The sequence below is a fragment of the Pleurodeles waltl genome, chromosome 2_1, assembly GCF_031143425.1.
Source record: "Pleurodeles waltl isolate 20211129_DDA chromosome 2_1, aPleWal1.hap1.20221129, whole genome shotgun sequence".
Classification (NCBI taxonomy): Eukaryota; Metazoa; Chordata; class Amphibia; order Caudata; family Salamandridae; genus Pleurodeles; species Pleurodeles waltl.
The window spans coordinates 631759372-631781959 of NC_090438.1; the positions used below are offsets into that span (position 1 = coordinate 631759372).

At 40.4% G+C, this 22588-nt stretch overlaps 1 protein-coding gene across 7 annotated transcripts in view; it reads right to left on the bottom strand.

Moving 5' to 3' along the window:
* The window catches only part of GLI3 (GLI family zinc finger 3), a 380984-nt gene that overhangs the window by 57021 nt on the left and 301375 nt on the right, over window positions 1–22588 (bottom strand). The window lies entirely within an intron of this gene.

Below are 22588 nucleotides of genomic sequence, written 5' to 3' on the forward strand. Positions count from 1 at the left end.
TTCATGTTAAAATTCACTTATCGTAAGTATGCTACTGTATTGTAGGGCTCTGACTGAGGCAAGGTTGGGTTAGTCAAACCAGGTGTTGAAGTTTCTGAAAATAATCATGGTGACTGAGGAGAATGGCAGAGACTTCATCAGTGAAGGTTCTGGGGGGCGCAGTACTGTGTGGAGGTGGTCCGTACACAAGAAGAAATATGAATGAGGAGCTTGGTGAGAACCTGTGCTCGAAGAGAAGTGCTTTAGAGTTTGATACTGAGAACACTAGGAGAAGTGATGATTTCAATTTGTCACCGACCTCCTCTATAGTTATTTCTCCAGATCTTTTGATGGATTCATATCTCAGAATTTTATTGTATCCCAGTGGTATTGCACTGTACATTAATGAATCATTGATTTATGCAAGTCTGGCTTCTTTGATGAAAAGCAACCCTGGCTTCTTGTCAGTGATCAGTCAATTAATCTAATATGGGTTTATAGCCAATAATCAGATGTGTTGATAAGGGTACAGATGGGAGCTTGTTGAAGAAGAGGAGGGGGAAGTGGAGTGATTGAGAAGGGAGAAATGTAGGTGCATCATCAGTTGAGGTATGGAGGGGGATAAAAGGGGCGAGCAGGGAGAGAAGAATCAGGAGGAGCAGGTGTGGGTGAGGCTAAGTCAGGGTATGGAGGGCCAGCTTTATAATGTATAGAGCAAGACATTTTTAGCAAACGCTATTTAAGCTGCAACACTCTTAACTACTTTACTCTGCACAACTGACCTACAAAGGAGTATGGAAATTTGATTTGCACCGGGACTCATAAATGCTTATCACATATCGGAGGTCAATTCAAAAGAAAATTCTCGAACAGCTGTGTGGACTAAAACTGGATCCTATCCCTCATTAAATACAGTGTCTGCCCGTGGAAGGCAGACGTAAATCCCAAATGTGTGGACACATAAATATGGGTATGTCCAATAAATGTACCACATCTACGATTGCCAGATAGCATCCAATAGCAATCTGAAATCTCTCAACAATAAGATAACAGCCACCCCCAAAATCTGAAGTCAATATGGGGAGCAAAGCATTTCTTTCATTCGTGCTTTATGGTACAGCAACGACTGGCCCGTTGAATAATTACTCTAACATCAAAACTCTGGTAATTTACAAACATGTCAAACATTCGTTTATAAAGAAGCTGAAAATGAACCCGTTTCACTCATCTCATGAAACTAAAGCCACTAAGCTCTGTGTCATTTCTCATCTCTTAAAGCACTGGGCTAAGAATTGATCACAGAAGTATTGCTCATGGTTAATCAGAGTGCGGCATGGCCAATAAACTAATTCAGTGAAATAATTCAGTGAAATTATTTTAAAAAGCGAAAGTGCTATACTACGCCCACTTACAGATTCCAATCACAACTTTATAACAGCGACTGTGCATCACCTGGGCAAAACAAATGGGTCCATTCAGAGCAGGACATAACAGTGACATATTTTATTGATTTTTAATAGTGAAAGAGGATTTAAAGTAATTTGTACAAAAGTATTCTTTCACCGGCACATTTTGAGAGACAAAACAAGCAAACTACAACACATCTGTTCTATCCTTAAATAATATTTAAAATCGTGAACATTTTTGCTGCAGCTTGACCAGCATCATGAGAAAGTACAGTTTTACCAACCATCTCTGGTCCTTCCCTAGAATTTCTAAATTATCTTTATCACTTCCACTAAACCTTCAAACATCCAAACTGTCTATTAAACTATAACAAGAACTAGATTGTGTTTTTATGTAGTCTGTCCATTTCTGATAAATTACTGTTCATGCAAGTGTAACAAATCATTTTATCACTACGTATGGCTTTGATTCGAGCGTAGTTTAGCTGTACAACATTTGAACACTCCATGTCAGTGCTGCTATTCAGGGTGTCAACACCCTCCTTGTTAGGCTCTAATCTAGCTCACACAATCACATTTTTCATTTCTATAGAATCATACAAAAGATTTACTGGGAAAAAGAACACATTCCAACCAATCAAAAAGTGGAATTAATAACAACATTGAAGTACTGGTTAGTAACTCTACGCCTATGACTACTCTGACAAAGAAAAAAACAGTCTATCGAATTCCTGTCACCTATAGGAAACAACAAATATGCAGATGTGTGTTTTATAAATGTACACGTATGCATATACTGTATGCACTCTCATATGATGAGCCAGATCAAATTTGAACCTGCACACAAAAATCCCCTGCAGACTGGTACAGTATCAGACGTTGTTCTTAGTGAAACCACACAGCGGTAGTGCTCACTGCAAAGTTCACATATATGATTGTATCTAGTTTATGATTTGTGACTGTAACCCATTTTTACACATCAGCTTTTAAAAGTATATATGATTCAGTGTTTGAGGTCAAATGTTTACAATGTGATGTGCATGTAGCTAAAACAAAGAAAGTGATGGGAATACAATCCCATGCATACGGAAAACTAGATCCAGCGATCAAGCCTACTTCTACATCGCTCCTAAAGTTGGAACAACCTGTGGCTGCACTTAAGAGCCTACACCTCATTTCTTAAATTCCACAAGCAGCTGAAGATTCGTTTTTTCGAGTAGTCCAACTAGGCCATAGGTGTGCCTAGGCTCACACGTGCTAAGTGCCAGGATATACTCCTGGGTGATATGGTGCTCTGCAAGTCAACATAACATAACGTGAGCAGCATGCTTGTCTTCCAAAGGAATGTAGCAGTTACAGACCAGCAGCCCATGTTCTATAGCAAATCACACCTATTTCTCCTTTCACACAACTTTCAATGCACAGGGAATGTTTTGTGTTGCCTCTGTGTAATCGTTTGTCTTACTGCTCCTCCATTAGCATCCAGACATGTCAGATGTTTCTGCGGAGCCCGAGTCAATAACTTTAGGGGACGTCCCATCGAATGAGCACGTTTAAAAAAAATTGGGCCCTTAATGTAAGGGAAGATGCAGCAGATTCAGGATCTGGAGCCATCTAGTGGCATGGAATGCCTAGTGATTAATTAACAAGGCAAGCAAGGCTTTGGTCCTGATATAGTGTTGTTGCGGGGCAGAATGCCCCCTCTAACCCTCTTTTCTGACAACCCTTTCAGTAGGTAGCAGTTACGAAGTGGTCCACCATCTAATGTGACTCACCCAATATCCCTGCACTCCACCGTTGATGCCAGAAACCTGTAAGTACGTGTTGCAGTTGACGAATACAAACAGTGTACAAGAAAATCAGCTGAAGAAAACAGTGCAGCAACATCTGTAGTCCCTGCTGCTGCGCTTTGACACAAATAAAAGGACAAACCTAATGAAGCCGGGTGTCAGCACAATATAAATTACTGCGAGGGAGAGAATGATGCATGGTTCAGGATCTGAAAGAGGAATGCTCGCCATTGTTCGCGATTATGGATCACATCACGATCTAATAGCAATTTTTATTTAATCAATAATTTCCATGCTGAACAGACAGCCCTGTTACCAAGAATTGACAAGTAGGTACTGATAGCAGCAAGGCTTGTTATTAATCTTTACCCGGCAAGCTTATCAGTCACAGCTACAGTAAAAGCAGCACCAGGATGGATTTAAAAGCACAATTCTCTTTTTTTTGTGTTTGTGTGATTCCTAACAGGTACACACCGTTTCACACGCATTCTATAATGCCGAAAAAAAAGTTAATTCGATGAACCCGAGGCTTGAATTGTACAAAACAGGCAATTCGCATTTAGCAATTTCACAAATCAGTGGGACCAAGAGCCGGCTCGTTGTTAGCCATTACAGGCTAATAAATCATCTTTCTCTTTGAGATGTCAATCGCCAAAGAGCTTTGTAAAGATGATGGCGTCTGTAATTCAGTGGAGTCTTTTCATCTTGAAATAAGATGCTCTAAACTGATAAGAAGAATAATCCTCTCTTGATCAAAAAATAATCTGCATTTTACCAATTAAAGCGGCTGCCAAGAGCAGCGTCGGACTGCACTGAAGTTTATCTCTGCTAAACACAAGGAGGAATAGAGTGTAAGCTTTGTTTCATTTTCGGGCTGACTACTTTATCTCGCTCTGAGTCTGCAGCGCCTCGGCGGTGGGACACACACGGGGAGGGTGCGCCGACTTCATGCACACAGCGATGCTCCCCAGGGGACCTCCCTGACAGTGAGAACCCCTGGCTGGCCACCGCTTATTCATTCCCGAGATAGCGTGAAATCACCTTATATAAGCGGCCGTGCTCCCTGCAAAGGTTTATAGCTTTGAAACACAGAAAAGTGTCTACTGAATGGCCACTTAAGTTGTTTGTAGCTCTGTGCAGCTTTATCATGCTATCTTAAGTTAGCACGCCTTGCATCTTGGACCAAAAAATTGCCATCAATGAGGAAGGAAGATGAGGACCATCCCAAAGGTCCGAGGTCGTATGAAGACAAATTACCCTGTCCATGCAATCTACAATGGATTGACCCTCTTCTTTATCAGTAAAGTAGTTTATTTCACTTAACATATGCCTTTCATCTCGCTTTTAATGCTAGAAAGGCATCTAAAAATTAACAGCACACAACAACGAGAATACCCTGTATAAGAAATTAAAAAAGAAAGAAACGAAGAAACATGAGAGTCTTTGATTTAGAAGAATTGAAATCATCACATCGCTATAGGCTAGATGTACGTACAAATGGTCGCAAAATTCTGGTCGCAATTTGCAACCAGTGTATTTGCGACCAGTCTGCCAATTTGCAAAGCGACCTATACACTAATAGGTTATTTGGGAAATTATCGATTTGTAGTTGGTTCCAATTCAACCTACCTCATGAATATTAATGAAGTGGGTTGCAATTTGTGTCCCACTAGGATCCACTGCCATTACAGGGATGGCTGTCTGCTGGGGTCAGCAGACCACCATGTCTGTGATTGTTTTTAAATAAAGCAATCATTGCTTTTTAAATGCACCCCATTTGCCTTAAAGGAAAACGGTATGCGATTCAAAATAAAAATCAAATGTTTAATTTTTATTTTTGTAAACATTCTCAAAGGAGAAGGATTTCAAGTGGACCTCTGTCCATTTGTGAATGGGCTAACACCAACTTTCAATTGGCGGTAAATTACAAATGTTTTGTGACCGTGAGTAAATACCACTATGATTTAGTATTTAGATGGGATACACTAAAAAAAAAACCTCCCAAGTACTAAATTGTTAATAGCTTGCAAACCCAAACTGCGATTCTGTAATGTGTTACCAAATTCAGTGTGATACAGTAGAAAAGGCCTTTTTGCCTTTCCAAATGGCCTGATTCTGCACAGTGGGCCGTTTGCAGCTGCAAAACGTTTTTGTACAACTTGCCGTATACACGTAGGGTGTCTTTGTGAAAGCATGTAACAGCTAACACCTGGCTGTAGACACCATGTGCCAGTCTGCTACTGTCTATTATGCAAAGCATTGCAGTGAGGAGCCAGTGGGGGTATAGGGATGGAATTGAATGGGTGAGCCAAGGCAAAACTAATCCAGCCTACCTTCACTGCCTGCTTCAAAATTTGAAATAGTATTATCAACTTGATTTAAACATTTCACATCATACTCCCAGCCTTTCTCTGCTTTAATGCTGATGAGGTGTTAGGGGGCCCTGATGGGTCTTCACAACTCATTCTCCATATGGGAACATACCACACTGCACTTACTCAGCTAAGCAAATACTTTTATTCTCAGATATCTTATCATCCATCTAGGCAGAAACCCCAGCATAACTGCAGCACCGCAAAATGTTCCAAAGTGCTCTGTAGTGGGATTTTCAGTCCCTTGTAGTGGTTGAAATTACCCCCCAGTGTGATATATTGGGTTTCCTTCATTTCAAGGATACTGAAATTTCATGAGCATGTGCTTTCTGATGTGATGTTTAAGTGGCTTGTCCTACAAGTGGTTGACAATGTATGACAGCCGTTATTATGAGTTGGCCAAAGAAGTAGATGTTTTTTTATAAAACCAAAAAAAACGTACTTCTCACTATTCAGAGTTTATCAGGTGCAATAAAAAATTTCGTCTGAGTTTTTTGGGAATAACAAGAGGATTTACTGCATTGTTTTCCCCAGTTAAAGTTCAGCAAATTTGAAGAGTGGGATATTTAACACACCCGGTAATAACCAGTGAGTGCTGGGTACCACACAACTCAGAATTTAAACCCCTGTACAAACAATGGTTTGTGCAGGGGGTCAGAAATCGTCATCAAAGTCCTAATCAGAATCTGTGCCTTATCTTCATTGTGCTGTGGCTGCTGCTTTATGGTCATGCCAATGCCATTCTGTTGTTATGAGTACTTGGAGGTGAGGTGTGCACATTAAATTGCTCTTTTGTAACAGGCCAATGGTTGTCTGCCACCTGTTGCCATGGTTACTCCATTGAGTGTCTAGTGTAGATTGAGGAAACAAAGTTACACTAAGTTATGTTCATATCAATGATTTCCTTCCACGGTTAGTTATGTGTGCAGATTATTCAAAGTATGTTCCTGTTCGGACTGGCAACTATTATGTAATCCTTCTTTTGCTTAGTAAAGTTTCGACCGTGTGAAAAGACATTCACTTGGATTCTCTTTAAAAGAGCTGAGCAGTGTTTGTGATTGAACACTATCATTTGTAATACATCAGTATATGAAATGTTTCTTTTTCTTGTATGTCACTTATCATGTTATTCTCCTTGTGAATAGGTTACCTGAGTCCCTTAACAGAAGGTGTGTCCCAGTTATCACAAATTAGGTGTAAAAAGGAGCTTGCACTTCAATTGGTAATACAACTAGTTCCTGCGCAAAACCTGGAGGAATTTGTGGTTGAAAACAGTATTTTATGGTATCGGCAGCTCTCATCCGGGGAAAACATGCAGTAGCACCTTGTTAACCCCTATTGTGAGGTCCAAAATTCAAAATATAGAGGTAGAACAGCATCCGGTAAATATCATACCAGGCATTAACATTATTTATCTTGTGAAGAATTACAACACAAATTAACATGGGCCTTACTGCTAAAGAATTTTGAGATTTAATGATATTAATCTGCAAGAGAGGAAGGCCAAGACGAAACAAAGCATACCTCCTTGCTGATGCCTATGGCTGGTTCACAGAACAGGCTTAAAAAAAAATCACAGTCATAGAAAAAGCTTGTCTAGTTCTAGACAATTATAGCAAAGATGAATAAATGAGTGTCTTTAATAGAGGGTAACATCTAGAACTGCAGGCAAGAGGACCTTGCTGGTGGTCTTTATCTGCTTCCAGTTCTATGCTTAAGCATTGTTTTAAGTATGTTTTTTTCTCTCCCACATGCACTTTTTACTGTTGTTGAAAGATTTTAATGGCTCAGAGGAAGGGACAAGTGAAAAGTGAAGTCCCGGGGTCTAATAGAAGTAGTTTCATTTTATCTGTTTTCCAGCAGTCTGATTCCCAACAGCCCAATGACAGCAACTCGGTAGGTAAATTATGAAGGGGGGCAGAGAAGCCTTCTCTATTTGACATAGCATAACAGACGTATTTGTAAAACAAAATCACTTGGAAGGGTTTTTGGCACTATTGACAAACTAAAGATGTTTATTGTTGCCAAGCTGTACTCAATTTATCAACCTCAAAAGATGAAGTACTATGTGTACCCAGCGGAGTTCCAACTTGGGTCAAACTCAGACTCCTTTTGGGGGTCCATTAGTCGGTTCAACCACCAGCCCCGCTTAGACGTGTTACTTCTGCGCTCCCTTTCAGAAAGTGCAGGCAGTCACTTGTGTCTGATTATAAAATGAGAACAAAGTAACATTTGCAAACTGCCAGCAATCCGTCCTGGATGTTGACTGAGATAAATGGAGACTCACATTATGCTGATGTATTTTGAAAGTCTGGGCCTGAAAACAGAGATGCAATTGTACTCCCACTATAAAACAAATAAAAGAGCACATGGAAAAGTAATAAATATTTGCCAAATCTCAGAATCTGGAATGCCAGTAGGGACATGCTATACGCTGTCTACCTAGAGGGCTCCTCTAAACACATGCAGTATTTATGGACATTTCTTAGAGACAAGTAAGATAAATCTTACCCACTCAAGTAACAAAGAGTCTTTAATTAAATCCAGAAACGCATGCACTAAGAGAGAGCTTGATTTGAAATAAATATGTCAGCATATAAAAAAAAAATATATATATATATATATATATATATATATATATATATATATATATATATATATATATATATATATATATATATGGAAAATGTCACTTACCCAGTGTACATCTGTTCGTGGCATTAGTCGCTGCAGATTCACATGCTGTGCACAGTCCGCCATCTGGTGTTAGGCTCGGAGTGTTACAAGTTGTTTTTCTTCGAAGAAGTCTTTTCGAGTCAAGAGACCGAGGGACTCCTCCCATTTCGATTCCATTGCGCATGGGCGTCGACTGCATCTTAGATTGTTTTCCCCGCAGAGGGTGAGGTAGGAGTTGTGTATGTTAGTAATAGTGCCCATGCAATGGAATGAATACCTATGTACATAATAAAGGTTAAAGTAATATATTTACAAATGTACAAATGTTCAATATCTACTTCTAAACGGCTACAGGCTCCCGGGGAGGCGGGTGGGCGCATGTGAATCTGCAGCGACTAATGCCACGAACAGATGTACACTGGGTAAGTGACATTTTCCGTTCGATGGCATGTGTAGCTGCAGATACACATGCTGTGCATAGGCTAGTAAGCAGTTATCTCTCCAAAAGCGGTGGTTTAGCCTGTAGGAGTTGAAGTAGTTTGAAATAATGTTCTTAGAACAGCTTGACCTACTGTGGCTTGTTGTGCAGTTAACACATCTACACAGTAGTGCTTGGAAAATGTATGAGGCGTAGACCATGTTGCTGCCTTACATATTTCGTTCATTGGAATATTTCCTAGAAAGGCCATGGTAGCACCTTTCTTTCTGGTTGAGTGTGCCTTTGGTGTAATAGGCAGCTCTCTCTTTGCTTTAAGATAGCAGGTTTGAATACACTTAACTATCCACCTAGCAATGCCTTGTTTTGAAATTGGATTTCCTGTATGAGGTTTTTGAAAGGCAATAAATAGTTGTTTTGTTTTTCTAATTAGTTTTGTTCTGTCAATGTAGTACATTAGTGCTCTTTTGATGTCTAAATGTATGTAGTGCTCTTTCAGCTACAGAATCTGGCTGTGGGAAGAACACTGGTAATTCTACTGTTTGATTTAAGTGGAACGGTGAGATAACCTTTGGTAAAAATTTTGGATTTGTCCTTAGAACTACTTTATTTTTATGTATTTGAATAAATGGTTCTTGTATGGTAAATGCTTGAATCTCACTCACTCTCTTAGAGATGTGATGGCAATCAAAAATGCAACTTTCCACGTTAAGTATTGCATTTCACAAGAATGCATGGGCTCGAAAGGTGGACCCATGAGTCTTGTTAAGACAATGTTGAGGTTCCATGAAGGAACAGGTGGTGTTCTTGGTGGTATAATTCTCTTTAGGCCTTCCATAAACGCTTTAATGACTGGTATTCTAAATAGTGAAGTTGAATGAGTAATTTGCAGGTAAGCTGATATTGCGGTGAGATGTATCTTTATGGAAGAGAAAGCTAGATTTGATTTTTGCAAATGTAGTAAATATCCTACTATATCTTTTGGAGATGCGTGTAATGGCTGAATTTGATTATTCTGGAAGTAATACACAAATCTTTTCAATTTGTTTGCATAGCAGTGTCTAGTGGTAGGTTTCCTAGCTTGTCTTATGACCTCCATACATTCTTGTGTGAGGTCTAAGTGTCAGAATTCTAGGATTTCAGGAGCCAAATTGCTAGATTCAAAGATGCTGGATTTGGATGTCTGATCTGTTGTTTGTGTTGTGTTAACAGATCTGGTCTGTTGGGTAGTTTGACATGAGGTACTACTGAAAGGTCTAGTAGTGTTGTGTACCAAGGTTGCCTTGCCCATGTTGGTGCTATTAGTATGAGTTTGAGTTTGTTTTGACTCAACCTGTTTACTAGATATGGAAGGAGAGGGAGAGGGGGAAAAGCGTACGCAAATATCCCTGACCAGTTCATCCATAGAGCATTGCCTTGGGATTGATCTTGTGGGTACCTGGATGCGAAGTTTTGGCATTTTGAGTTTTCCTTTGTTGCAAATAGATCTATTTGAGGTGTCCCCCAAATTTGAAAGTAATTGTTTAGTATTTGGGGGTGAATTTCCCATTCGTGGGTTTGTTGGTGATCTCGAGAGAGATTGTCTGCCAACTGGTTCTGAATCCCTGGAATAAATTGTGCTATTAGGCGAATGTGGTTGTGAATCGCCCAATGCCATATTTTTTGTGTTACGAGGCACAACTGTGTCGAGTGTGTCCCTCCTTGTTTGTTTAGATAATACATTGTTGTCATGTTGTCTGTTTTGACAAGAATGTATTTTTGGGTTATTATGGGTTGAAATGCTTTCAGCGCCAGAAATACTGCTAACAGTTCTAAGTGATTTATGTGAAACTGCCTCTGATGTATGTCCTATTGTCCTTGGGGCTGTGTTGATTGAGGTGTGCTCCCCACCCTGTCATGGAAGCATCCGTCGTTATGACGTATTGTGGCACTGGGTCTTGGAAAGGCCGCCCTTGGTTTAAATTTGTACTGTTCCACCATAGAAGCGAGATGTATGTTTGGCGGTCTATCAACACCAGATCTAGAAGTTGACCCTGTGCTTGTGACCATTGTGATGCTAGGCACTGTTGTAAGGGCCGCATGTGCAATCTTGCGTTTGGGACAATGGCTATGCATGAAGACATCATGCCTAGGAGTTTCATTACCGTTTTGACTTGTATCTTTTGTGTTGGATACATGGCCTGTATTACTTTGTGAAATGTTTGAACCCTTTGTGGACTTGGAGTGGCAATCCCTTTTGCTGTGTTGATTGTCGCTCCTAAGTATTGCTGTGTTTGACACGGCAAAAGGTGTGACTTCGCGTAGTTGATGGAGAAACCTAGCCTGTGAAGGGTCTGTATGACATATTTTGTGTGCTGTGAACACTGTCTTAGCGTGTTGGTTTTGATTAACCAGCCATCTAAGTACGGGAACACATGTATTTGCTGCCTTCTGATATGTGCAGCTACCACTGCCAGGCATTTTGTAAAAACTCTTGGCGCAGTTGTTATTCCGAATGGCAACACTTTGAATTTGTAATGTATTCCTTGGAATACAAACCTTAGGTATTTCCTGTGTGAAGGATGTATTGGTATATGGAAATACGCATCTTTTAGGTCTAATGTTGTCATGTAGTCTTGCTGTTTGAGCAGTGGGATTACGTCTTGTAATGTGACCATGTGAAAGTGGTCTGATTTGATGTAGGTATTTAGTGTTCTGAGATCTAGTATTGGTCTCAGAGTTTTGTCCTTTTTGGGTATCAGAAAGTACAGTGAGTAAACTCCTGTATTTTTTTGTAGATTTGGTACTAATTCTATTGCGTCCTTTTGTAGCAATGCTTGAACTTCTAGTCCTAGAAGATCTATATGTTGTTTTGACATATTGTGTGTTTTCGGTGGGGCGTTTGGAGGGAATTGGAGAAATTCTATGCAATAACCATGCTGGATAATTGCTAAGACCCAAGTGTCTGTTGTTATTTCCTCCCAAAGTTTGTAAAATTGGCTTAGTCTTCCCCCCACAGGTGTTATGCGATGGGGTTGTGTGACTTGTGAGTCACTGTTTATTTTGAGGAGTTTTGGGGCCTTGGAATTTTCCACGATTTCTTGGGAATTGGCCCCCTCTATATTGCCCCCGAAAACCTCCCCTCTGATATTGACCCTGGTAAGTAGGCCTTGTTTGTGAGGTTGTGGCTTCTGTGGGTTGACCTCGAAACCCTCCCCTAAAAGGTGTTTTTTGAAATGTGCCTCTGCTCTGCGGGGAGTAGAGTGCGCCCATGGCTTTGGCTGTATCGGTGTCTTTTTTGAGTTTGTCAATGGCAGTGTCCACCTCCGGCCCAAACAATTGCTGTTCATTAAATGGCATATTGAGCACAGCTTGTTGGATTTCCGGCTTGAACCCTGAAGTGCGCAGCCATGCGTGCCTTCGTATCGTGATTGCAGTGTTTATTGTCCTCGCAGCTGTATCTGCTGCATCCATGGAAGACCGTATCTGATTATTTGAGATACTTTGTCCCTCTTCCACCACCTGTTGCGCTCTTTTTTGGAACTCCTTGAGTAAGTGTTCGATGAAATGTTGCATTTCATCCCAATGAGCTCTGTCGTATCTTGCCAAAAGTGCTTGTGAATTGGCAATACGCCATTGATTTGCTGCTTGTGCTGCAACCCTTTTTCCTGCTGCATCAAATTTGCGGCTCTCCTTGTCTGGAGGTGGTGCGTCTCCTGAGGTATGAGAGTTGGCTCTCTTACGAGCTGCCCCGACAACTACTGAGTCTGGTGTTAGTTGTGTTGTAATATAGATTGGATCTGTTGGCGGTGGCTTGTACTTTTTCTCCACCCTTGGAGTTATGGCTCTGCCTTTAACTGGATCCTGAAATATTTGTTTTGAATGTCTTAGCATTCCTGGGACCATGGGAAGGCTTTGGTACTGGCTATGGGTGGAGGATAGGGTGTTAAACAGAAAGTCATCCTCAATTGGTTCAGAATGTAAGGTGACGTTGTGAAATTCGGCTGCCCTTGCGACCACCTGTGTGTAGGATGTACTGTCCTCAGGTGGTGACGGTTTTGTAGGATAGGAGTCTGGGCTGTTGTCAGACACTGGAGCATCGTAAAGGTCCCGTGCATCGGGATCATCCTGACTCATTGTAGTATGAGCTGGTGAGTGCATCAGTGGTGGAGTTGTTGCCGGTGATGCATGTATTGATGGTGGTGGAGACGGTGGTGGGGTTGTTTTCCTTGCCACCTTTGCCTGTGGTTGCTTGTCCTTTTGTTGAAAGGCAAGTTTCCTTTTTTATTTTGATTGGGGGAAGAGTGGTTATCTCCCTGTGTCCTTATGAATATGAAGCCTTCTTTGCGTGTAGTCAGGCTCTACAGCTTGAAGCTCCTCTCCAAATCTATGTAATTGGGAGGTTAATCCTTGTTCCTCTGTATAGGAACTAGTTTTCGGCTCTGAGGCTGGATGTTTCGGAACCGAAACCTTTTCGGAAGACTTTTTAGGCTCCGAAGAAACCTTCTTTGTTTTCGGCGTGGTGTCTCGGTGCCGAAATTCTTCGGTGCCGCTGTCACTGTGCCGAAGTTTCTCGGAGCCGCTGTCTCGGCTCCGAGGTTGCTGTGTGGCGGTATCTCGACCGGAGTCGGATGACTTTGACACCAGCATGCCCTTTTTCGGTGCCTTGGATGGGTCACCTATTTTTCGGGTTAAGCCATGGCCTGTTGGCGGTGGCGTCCCCTGGGCTTTTGTGGACTTCTCGTGAGTCTTGATTTTCAACGTCTTACTCACGGTTTTGGGTGTTTCTTCGGCGTCGAGTTCTTCAGAATCCGACTCGTGGACGGAGAAAGCTTCTTCTTCCTCCTCGAAACGATCTTGACCTGTCGGCGTGGACGCCATTTGTAGTCTCCTGGCTCTTCGGTCTCTCAGCGTCTTCCTCGACCGAAACGCTCGACAGGCTTCACAAGTATCCTCCTTGTGCTCGGGGGACAAGCACAAGTTACAGACCAGATGGTGATCCGTATACGGATACTTGTGATGGCATTTTGGGCAGAAGCGGAATGGGGTCCGTTCCATCAGCCTTGAAGTCGCACGTGGCCGGGCCGACCAGGCCCCGACGGGGGATCGAAAAAAAACCAAAGGGCCACCGGAGCTCTTCAAAATTCGGTGTCGATTTGTTCTAACTAACCCGATACCGAACGCAAACAATACCGAAGTTTTTTTCCGAGATTCTAACTAACTTTCCGACCCGAAACACGGAGCGAAAAGGAACACGTCCGAACCCGATGGCGGGAAAAAAACAATCTAAGATGGAGTCGACGCCCATGCGCAATGGAATCGAAATGGGAGGAGTCCCTCGGTCTCGTGACTCGAAAAGACTTCTTCGAAGAAAAACAACTTGTAACACTCCGAGCCCAACACCAGACGGCGGACTGTGCACAGCATGTGTATCTGCAGCTACACATGCCATCGAACATATATACATATTTATATATATATACTCTTAGTAACCTAATAAGAATACAAGTGCCCACTGAACCTTCCTCTCCGCTTACTTGAGGAAGGCTGGAGATATAGGGGGTCATTCCGAACAGGCTGGCGGTGCTTCAATGCCCATTCTGACCGCGGCGTTAAAGCCGCGGTCAGAAAAGGGAATCCGGCGGTTTCCCGACGGATTTCCCCTGCTTGGGCTGAATCTCCATGGCGGCGCTGCAAGCAGCGCCGCCATGGAGATTCCGACCCCCTTCCCGCCATCCTGTTCCTGGCGGTTTTTACCGCCAGGAACAGGATGGCGGGAACGGGTGTCGTGGGCATGGGCAGTGCAGGGGCCCCCTAACAGGGCCCCATAAAGATTTTCACTGTCTGCATTGCAGACAGTAAAAATCGCGACGGGTGCAACTGCACCCGTCGCACCCCTGCAACTCCGCTGGCTCCATTCGGAACCGGCTTCATTGTTGCAGGGCCTTTCCCGCTGGGCCGGCGGGCGCTCCTTTGGCGGGCGCCCGCCGGCCCAGCGGGAAAGCCAGAATGGCCGGAGCGGCCAAATGGCGGTTTCCGCTTGGCGGGCGCCGCCCGCCAATGTCGGAATGAGGGCCATAGACTCAGGCCAGGGGAAACTTTAAATATGGAGTAGAGTAGAGTAGAATGCAGCGGCTGACTTTCTCTACCTTATTACCCCTACGATGGAGGAAATTCAGCCAGTAAATGTTTTCTATTTTGAGCTTCCCTGAAACACTAAAAGACGTCCATAGTTTGTTGACAAGATGATATTTGAAATGCAAATTGCTACTGGTTCCAATGGTAAAGTGCTACTCTTGCCGCGTGGCTACTCATGCCCTGCCTAATTTGAAATAAGAGGTAATTTTATTGTAAAACACATCACATTGGGCCAGATGTATCATCTCGGCCCTTTGCGATTCGGTAATAGTGATTTTTAAGAAATCGCTATTACCGACTCGCAAAGGGCCATGTATCACATTTGCGAATCGGTAATAGCGATTTCTTAAAAATCGCTAATGTTATTACCGAATTGCAAGTTGCAATACCGGCCCCATTCGCAGCTATGGGCCTGTTGGCCCATAGCTGCAAATTTTTAGCATTTCCAAAATTGCGATTTCTGAACCAGAAATCACAATTTTGGAAATGCAAATCCCCAGGGTGCTGGGGGCCTATGGCCCCCTTTGCTGCACCCCAAAAATGTTTTGGGGGACATGTGAAGTACACATGTGCCTTAAGGGCATGTGTGCTTTACATGTTCAATTTAAAAATGCATTTTAAATGCATTTTTAAATTTTGCACCAGGTTACCACCTGGTTGCAGTCCATGGTATTTTGCATGTGCAAAATGCCATTCTGCGAAAAATCACATTTTGCGATTTTTTGCAGCATTGCCTTGCGACCTGGAATTTGTGAATCGCAAATTGCGACTCGCAATTTCCAGGTCGCAACGCAAGAAATCCCAATTTTAGCTATTTCTTATTTGTGGTCTGCGAATGCCTTTCATGCATTGCAGACCACTGTTTTGCACTCGCAAACGGCCAAATTTACCGATTCGCACCGTTTGCGAGTGCAAAACTTTTTCATACATCTGGCCCATTGCCACTAAAATATGTTTGCTACAGTCATCAACTGAACAGGAATTAAATGATGCACCGTTTCTGGACCAGTAACCAAACTCCTAAAACTGAAAGGATTAACCACATGTTTAAAGTATTCCAAAGAAACACTTCAAAATGAGCACTGATCCACAGAGGAGACCCAAACAAGCGTAGTCACTGAAGACCCTCTTTTCCTGGAAAAACATGAAGAGTTTGGAAAAGTTGCTCCAGTGCTCAAGGAGCAGAGGGTCTATTGATGTGCTATTAGAGTGAGTGGGCCAGATCTGAAGATTGGTTTCTTTGACCAGACAGGTGGCCCCCCAATCTGGTTATCCGTACACTTAACAACAATAAAGGCTAAACATTTGCCAATGCTTTTAATGTGTTGCTTCATTCACTGTTTCATGCAGCATGGACATACCACCATTTTCTGATACAGGATGTTCAGACGTGAGAATACATCTGAACTTTATGGAAAAATGTTGACTGTTTGTTTGAAGTCATTGGCTATGGATGACTATGTCCATTTCTGAAATAGTCATCTAAAGTTGAGAAGGCCATTGTTTCTATTAGCAGCCACTGCTAGCCCCTTTGCTCTTCCTAAATCTTTGTTATGTCACTTACCTACATTTCTTTAGACTTTAGCATAACAAAAAAGATTGGGGCCTACTCACAAAGGTAAATATGCTCATGAGTAAATCTACATGTCTAAGTTCAATCTTACACTTTTGAGTAACTTTACTACTTAAGGCTATTCACCTTTTACGAGTGTAAAGTTTATTAAAAGTGTAACTTACACATTGCTACCCACTGAATTCAGGGGTGGAGCCTAATTTTACAAATGTAAAGTTACTACTTATAACTTTTCAAACTTAGGAGGATATCTCCACTGCTGAGATAGTGATCTCACTATGGTAAAGTATAGTGAAAAGTGTAAATGTTTATTAAAGTTCTGTGTTAATTTTAAACATTTACTTTAAATGCCTAATGATATAAACATATTACAGCATTAACTTGATTATAAATTAGAAATGTAATTATTTTGTTTACATTACATTTAAAATAAAATTATTATTCTATAGTTCAATTAAAGAAAATCTTCACCTAAATGAAAATAAATATATATATTTTTACTACGGAATTAAAGTTATTAAAAGTGATGTACAGAATTAATTAACACAAATGTAATTGTTTTTTAATTAACGCTACATTAATTTGTACATTAAAAAAGGCTAACAAAAATTAGTAATTACATTTTATTTATAATAAATAAAAGTTATTGTGTTTTATTTTTAGATTCTTTTTAACATTAAATACCATCAAAGTATTGTGTTAAAGAGTTTGAATATTTTTTTTTCTGTGTGAGGGTGCTGCAGTACCGTGCAAGGTGGCCATGAGTGGTGCTGAACTTACTCTAGCTCTGAGCTGGAGTACATTTACAACTGTTTTGGGTCCTTTTTGTTGGCTATAGTAACTATAGAAGGGCAGTTTGTGAATAGGAAGAGGCTTACTCTTTGGAGGGGGGCACACGCCCCTCCCTAAACCCCTCCATAACCCTCCTTTAATCCATCCTTACTGTTTACTTAACCTCGCCCGTTTAGTGGTAAGTATTTCCCACTTCCTTCTGTCTCCCTCACATTTACTACTAAAACATATTCTTATGTGTGCAGAACCTTCACTGTCGGGCGGAGGTCTCTGCACATAAAAAAATGAAGATGCAAAGTGGAGATCTGCACACATAGATATGTGAACAGCATTTTGAATATGTTAGTAGTACTATTGTTGTATTACTAAATGTACTACAAAAGGAAGTTTGTGAATCGGTTCCAGGAAGTGAAAATCTGTTGCTTAATTTGCTCACCTCAGTTCAAAACAAGGGGCATGTGAATAAACTGAATTATAGGAGAATTTCAGAAAATACAAAAATATATACGCAGAATAGCATATTAAAGGCATTTCTCAATTCTTGCTTCGCCTGCAGGATTGTGTCTTGTAAGAAAGATTTACTTTTGAAATGCAGAGATTCTGTCCTAGTAGTTAAAGTAACCAATAACTTAACATTAAAAAACGTAGTGATAGCATGGGGCAACTACTGCAAGTGGCTGAAGAATCAGGTTCCTAGAGCAGGAAAGCACAAGCAGCACCTCACAGGAGAGAAGTATGATGAGATGAAGAGGAGCAGTTTCCAGTAAAGGCAGAGGTAAATGGAGATTAAACTTTCTTTACTCACCCTTGCAACAAACACTCTCTGGAGCTGTTTCTTAAAGCCACAGCGATACACAATTCGAGTTATTTCCAAATGCTTATCAATGTTTTCCGTAAAATAGAGTGCATTGGTTCTGATGTGTATATTTATCTTCTCATTATTATTTATTAAAAGTGTGACATTTTTCATTATTGTGACAGATTAGTTATAATTTTAAAAACAAAAATGTTTTGTTAAGAGTGCACAGAAGATTGACTGCCGCAGAATAATTAGATACTAATTACAACTGTTGAACCAATGTAATGTGCAAAGACACTGTCGGGTGTGTGCACCCCGCACACTGTTCAGGGCCAAACACTGTTCTCCATATTTAAGTTTATTCATATATTCTTATTTGCTGATGTGATGTAGGTTCCTCCTGCAAGCCGTGCTGTGAAAACACAGAAATTCCAGCTGTGCAGCCTGAGACTGCATCAGAACAAGGGGCAGAACTTGTCAAGATTTAAGGGCTTGCAGCAGAAAGCCCTTCAATGCAGAAGGCACCCTATTCCATGGTAGGATGTCAATTATAGATAGGGACTTGCTTCAGCAGTCAGCCAGCACTGTCAGACACTAGATAGACAACCATGAAGATGCGTGAATCCTTCCATTAACTTTAAGCGGGAGAGGGGATTGAAGGGTACTATAAATAAGGCAGATTGTCAGAACGGTTTAAAACACCTTGCCCATCGGTTAAATATATCATGAAAGTTTAGCTCTCTGTATTCATGACGGCCATTACACTTTCAAACGAGGAACGGCTCAAAAAAGGTCAGATACGCTGATTCGCCCCCTTGACGTTTTGTGCTTTTCTTCATTTTTAGGCACACCACTAGGGCAGCCCAGTAATCCTCCAGACTAATGGGTATAAACGTCACCACACACAAAAATCCCCTGAATGACACATATTTCCTGAAATGCTCAGTTTGTGAAATAGCAGTACAACTATCTGCGACTCTAAATATATGCAAACTATAGCAAGTAAATAACAGATTTAATCAAAAACTGTGCATACTTCCCTGTATATCAAACACAATTTATTCAAAATGATATAGACCACAGTTCACAGATCAAGGATCAAAGCAATTAGATCCATAAAACGCACTATCCTGTGGTCCAAATCAGTCACCACATAGCCACTGAACCTGTGAAATCTATGGTACCTATGAAGTTGCATGATGCAGGTTTTTTTTTATTATTTTCTCATTTTTTCTCCTGTGATTGGCAAGGTTAAATAATTCCCCCATTTCAGGAATTTAAATCACAGCACAGGGTAGCCAAACCAGCCGTTGCTTCATGGTTACAGCTGAATGATTCTCCCTTACTATGAAGGCAAATATTTCGGGTAGGGAGCAGCGTGGAAAAGTGGGGCACAAGTGTAAAGATGAGCTGCCATTACTGCAAGTATGATATCCTATCTTTTCTTCCACCCACTGCATAATCACGGACTTAATGCCAAAGGGCTGTCTCTCTGAACAGGCAATCTCTTTACATTCCTCAGGTCTGTCAGCCAGGGCTGGCAAATGACAACCAAGCTTTGAGACTAATACACACAATGATATTAATGGAAAGAAGCTATTGTGCTTCAGGCGACCTAAAACACACATAGAGAAGGTTCGTGTGATATAAAGCATGGTAGACTGACAAAACAAGGACTTAGAAAGATAAGACTAGTGAGAAGGAAGGAGAACATTTTAAGATCGTATATGAGGAAGCAAATTAAGTTCAGTTTCACTTTAAAAGATATGAACAGATCGGCAGATGGAGTTGCAAACATAAAGTGGATAATGAGGAACAACAGAGCGGAAGGGTATATAATGGGTACAAAGGGCCAAATAAGGGATAAATAGAGACTTATGGGGTGCAAAAACGATGTCTACAAAAAAAAGTGTTGGTGCACTACAATTAATTTGTCCTTATATTTGCAACCAGTTCAAGAAACATATCTTTACCCCACGACTATTTCATATACAACATATACAACATATTCATGAATACTACAACAGAGTATAAATAAATCATACAACTTAAAAAGTACTGGTTAGCAAAGTTGAACATCTGCAAGGCTACTCACAAAGGTAAGTTACACTTGTAAGTTACACAACTTTACTCTTATATTTCAACAACCCTGAAAAAGGGGGTGGAGCCAAACTGATGAGCGCATGTTATTACTGCCAAAAAAAAAAAAATAGTAGGTCCACCCCATCACATGGCCAACTACTGATACTGCAACACTCACTCATAGAAAATAATTGGAGTGAGGGACTTAAAATAAAATCCCGAGTATATAATGTTAAATGAAATTAAATTATGAATACATATAATTTAATGAACAAACTATAAATGTAACATTTGTTATTTAATTATAAAATATGTTACCAATCTTTATTGAATTAAAAAGTACGTAACATAAAATGATAATAAAATATGATTAAATTACTTGTAATTAATTATATATAAACTACTTCTTATAATTATGAATGCACGTTTGTTCAACTTTAGATGGGAACTGATTTTTTTCATTTAAATATCAGCAAAATAATTTTAATTCACTATATTTAAATTATTTAAAGATTGAACTCAAAATTAAGTTAATAGTGCTGTGCCACTTTGTATTTGACTATACATTTAAAATAAATATATAAAATTTACTGACATTATTTTTAACAACAATATTTGTACTAACCTTTTTAAAGTTTAAAAACTTTTTTAATTTTTATTTTTCCCTATACTTTACTGTACAGAGATCTCTGCCCTGACTGCACAGTCTCCCATTGATAAAGTATAAGAGAGTTTATTTAACGCAAAAAAACATTAAACTTATCATTATCTTTAATCATTATCTTTAATATTAATGTACATTGATTTTATACATTTATTCTAAATGTGGAACAATGTCAGAACTTCAGAGGTGAAGTTTGTGAACAGCAATTGGCTTATTCTTGTGTGGGTGAGTGCCTACCTTTCCGTAAACCCCTCTTTAAATACCTCCTTAGTCCTCACTAATTCCCTCCTGTTTAGACATAAGTACTACGTACCTATTTTCCCCCTACTCTGACCCCCCGGGAATTACTACTAAAATGTAAACTTATATGTTTGGACACTCTGCATTCTGGGTGAGATCTCACACATAAAAAGATAGGAGAGGCAGAGGCGTATCCTTTCCCTGTAAGTTTGTGAATAGTGTTTTCTAGTCAAACATTCTACAAACTGCAGTTTGTTAATTGCACCCTGCTCTCTAAATTGCCTTCAGGAGTGGTGTCTGTGTGGCTTATCTGTGATGGCTGTATCATTCCACAAAGATGATAAAAAAGAACTAAATGCAGAGAACCAAACAAAACTGCCTGACATACTGGTGTGAATGTAAGCCATTTCACTGAGTGTCACAACCTGAATGAATGAACAAAGCCACTGGAATTGAAAATAAAGAGGGTTTTTGTAGGTCGAAGATTTGCACCAGAGCCCCAAACTGCTTGGCCTTATTACTGTAAAAACTGATTTTCTTTCTCCTAGAGAGTGTGCAATTGTTCCAAAGCCTTAGTTCCTGGGCATAAGACAGGTAAGAGAATTACATATCCACTGGCTAATTTAGGAACCTGAAATATTCCTTGAAATCAAGGACAAAGAATACCGTTTTTCACCTTCCGACAATGAAATGAGTATAGCTCAGTAACAGAAAGTCAGTGGCACTCACCTACTTAAATGCTTTATTTGAAGGTGAATAGATTTGAAAGTAAATACAAAGACTATCTTTGTAGTCCAAAATGTGTGTCAATGGGGAACACTTGATTGTGAAAATAGACTTCGCCATCATTAATAGAAAAAAGATCAGTTCATATTAGCTATGCATTTAGATAAATTAATTTATGCATAACATTTTATTGGGCATAATTTAAGAAAGTTAATTATTCCTTCGTGCAAATACCTCCTACTCACAGTCATATTAACAAATGTACTAATCTTATAGACACACAATGATATACCAGCACAAACAGTGTACACAATGTACAACATCAATTCTAGGGAAGTATCACTCTACCTCTGCACTCCATGCCTCTCACATTTATCCTTTTAGTGAGGAGATAAGATGACAAGTAATCCGAAAATAAATACAGCACAGTATTCATTTTAAGGCATCATCACTTTTACCACTAGCTCCTCCTCAGTCGTTAGCCTCAAAGAATGAGTTAAAAGGATAAATCATTTTGCCCCAAATACTCTTCACCATCCATTTTCAGAAATTATAATTCTGCATCCTCACCTCTTCACTCAAAGAGTGGGGAGTGAAGAGAAACTTTATATCAAAGGTGATGGAGAAGCTATATCACGGTTAGAGTTCACCAATTCTCTATGAAATCAGGCTTCTGAGTGGGTTGCAGAACCACATTGCCTGGTTGATACAGGAGACCTTTGGAGGAACAAATAACGGGATGAAGGATGGGCAATAGAAACAGTAATTCCAAAATCTAATTCAGAAATACTTCAAAATGAAGTGACGTATGGCTTATGCTGGGTGCCAAGTAGAAATCTGCAATATTTACACTACGACTCTATTTCCTGCAAAAAACATAATTATGCTTATCAAAAGAAACTGTACAATGTATAGTTACCCACACAGTCTTCTAGA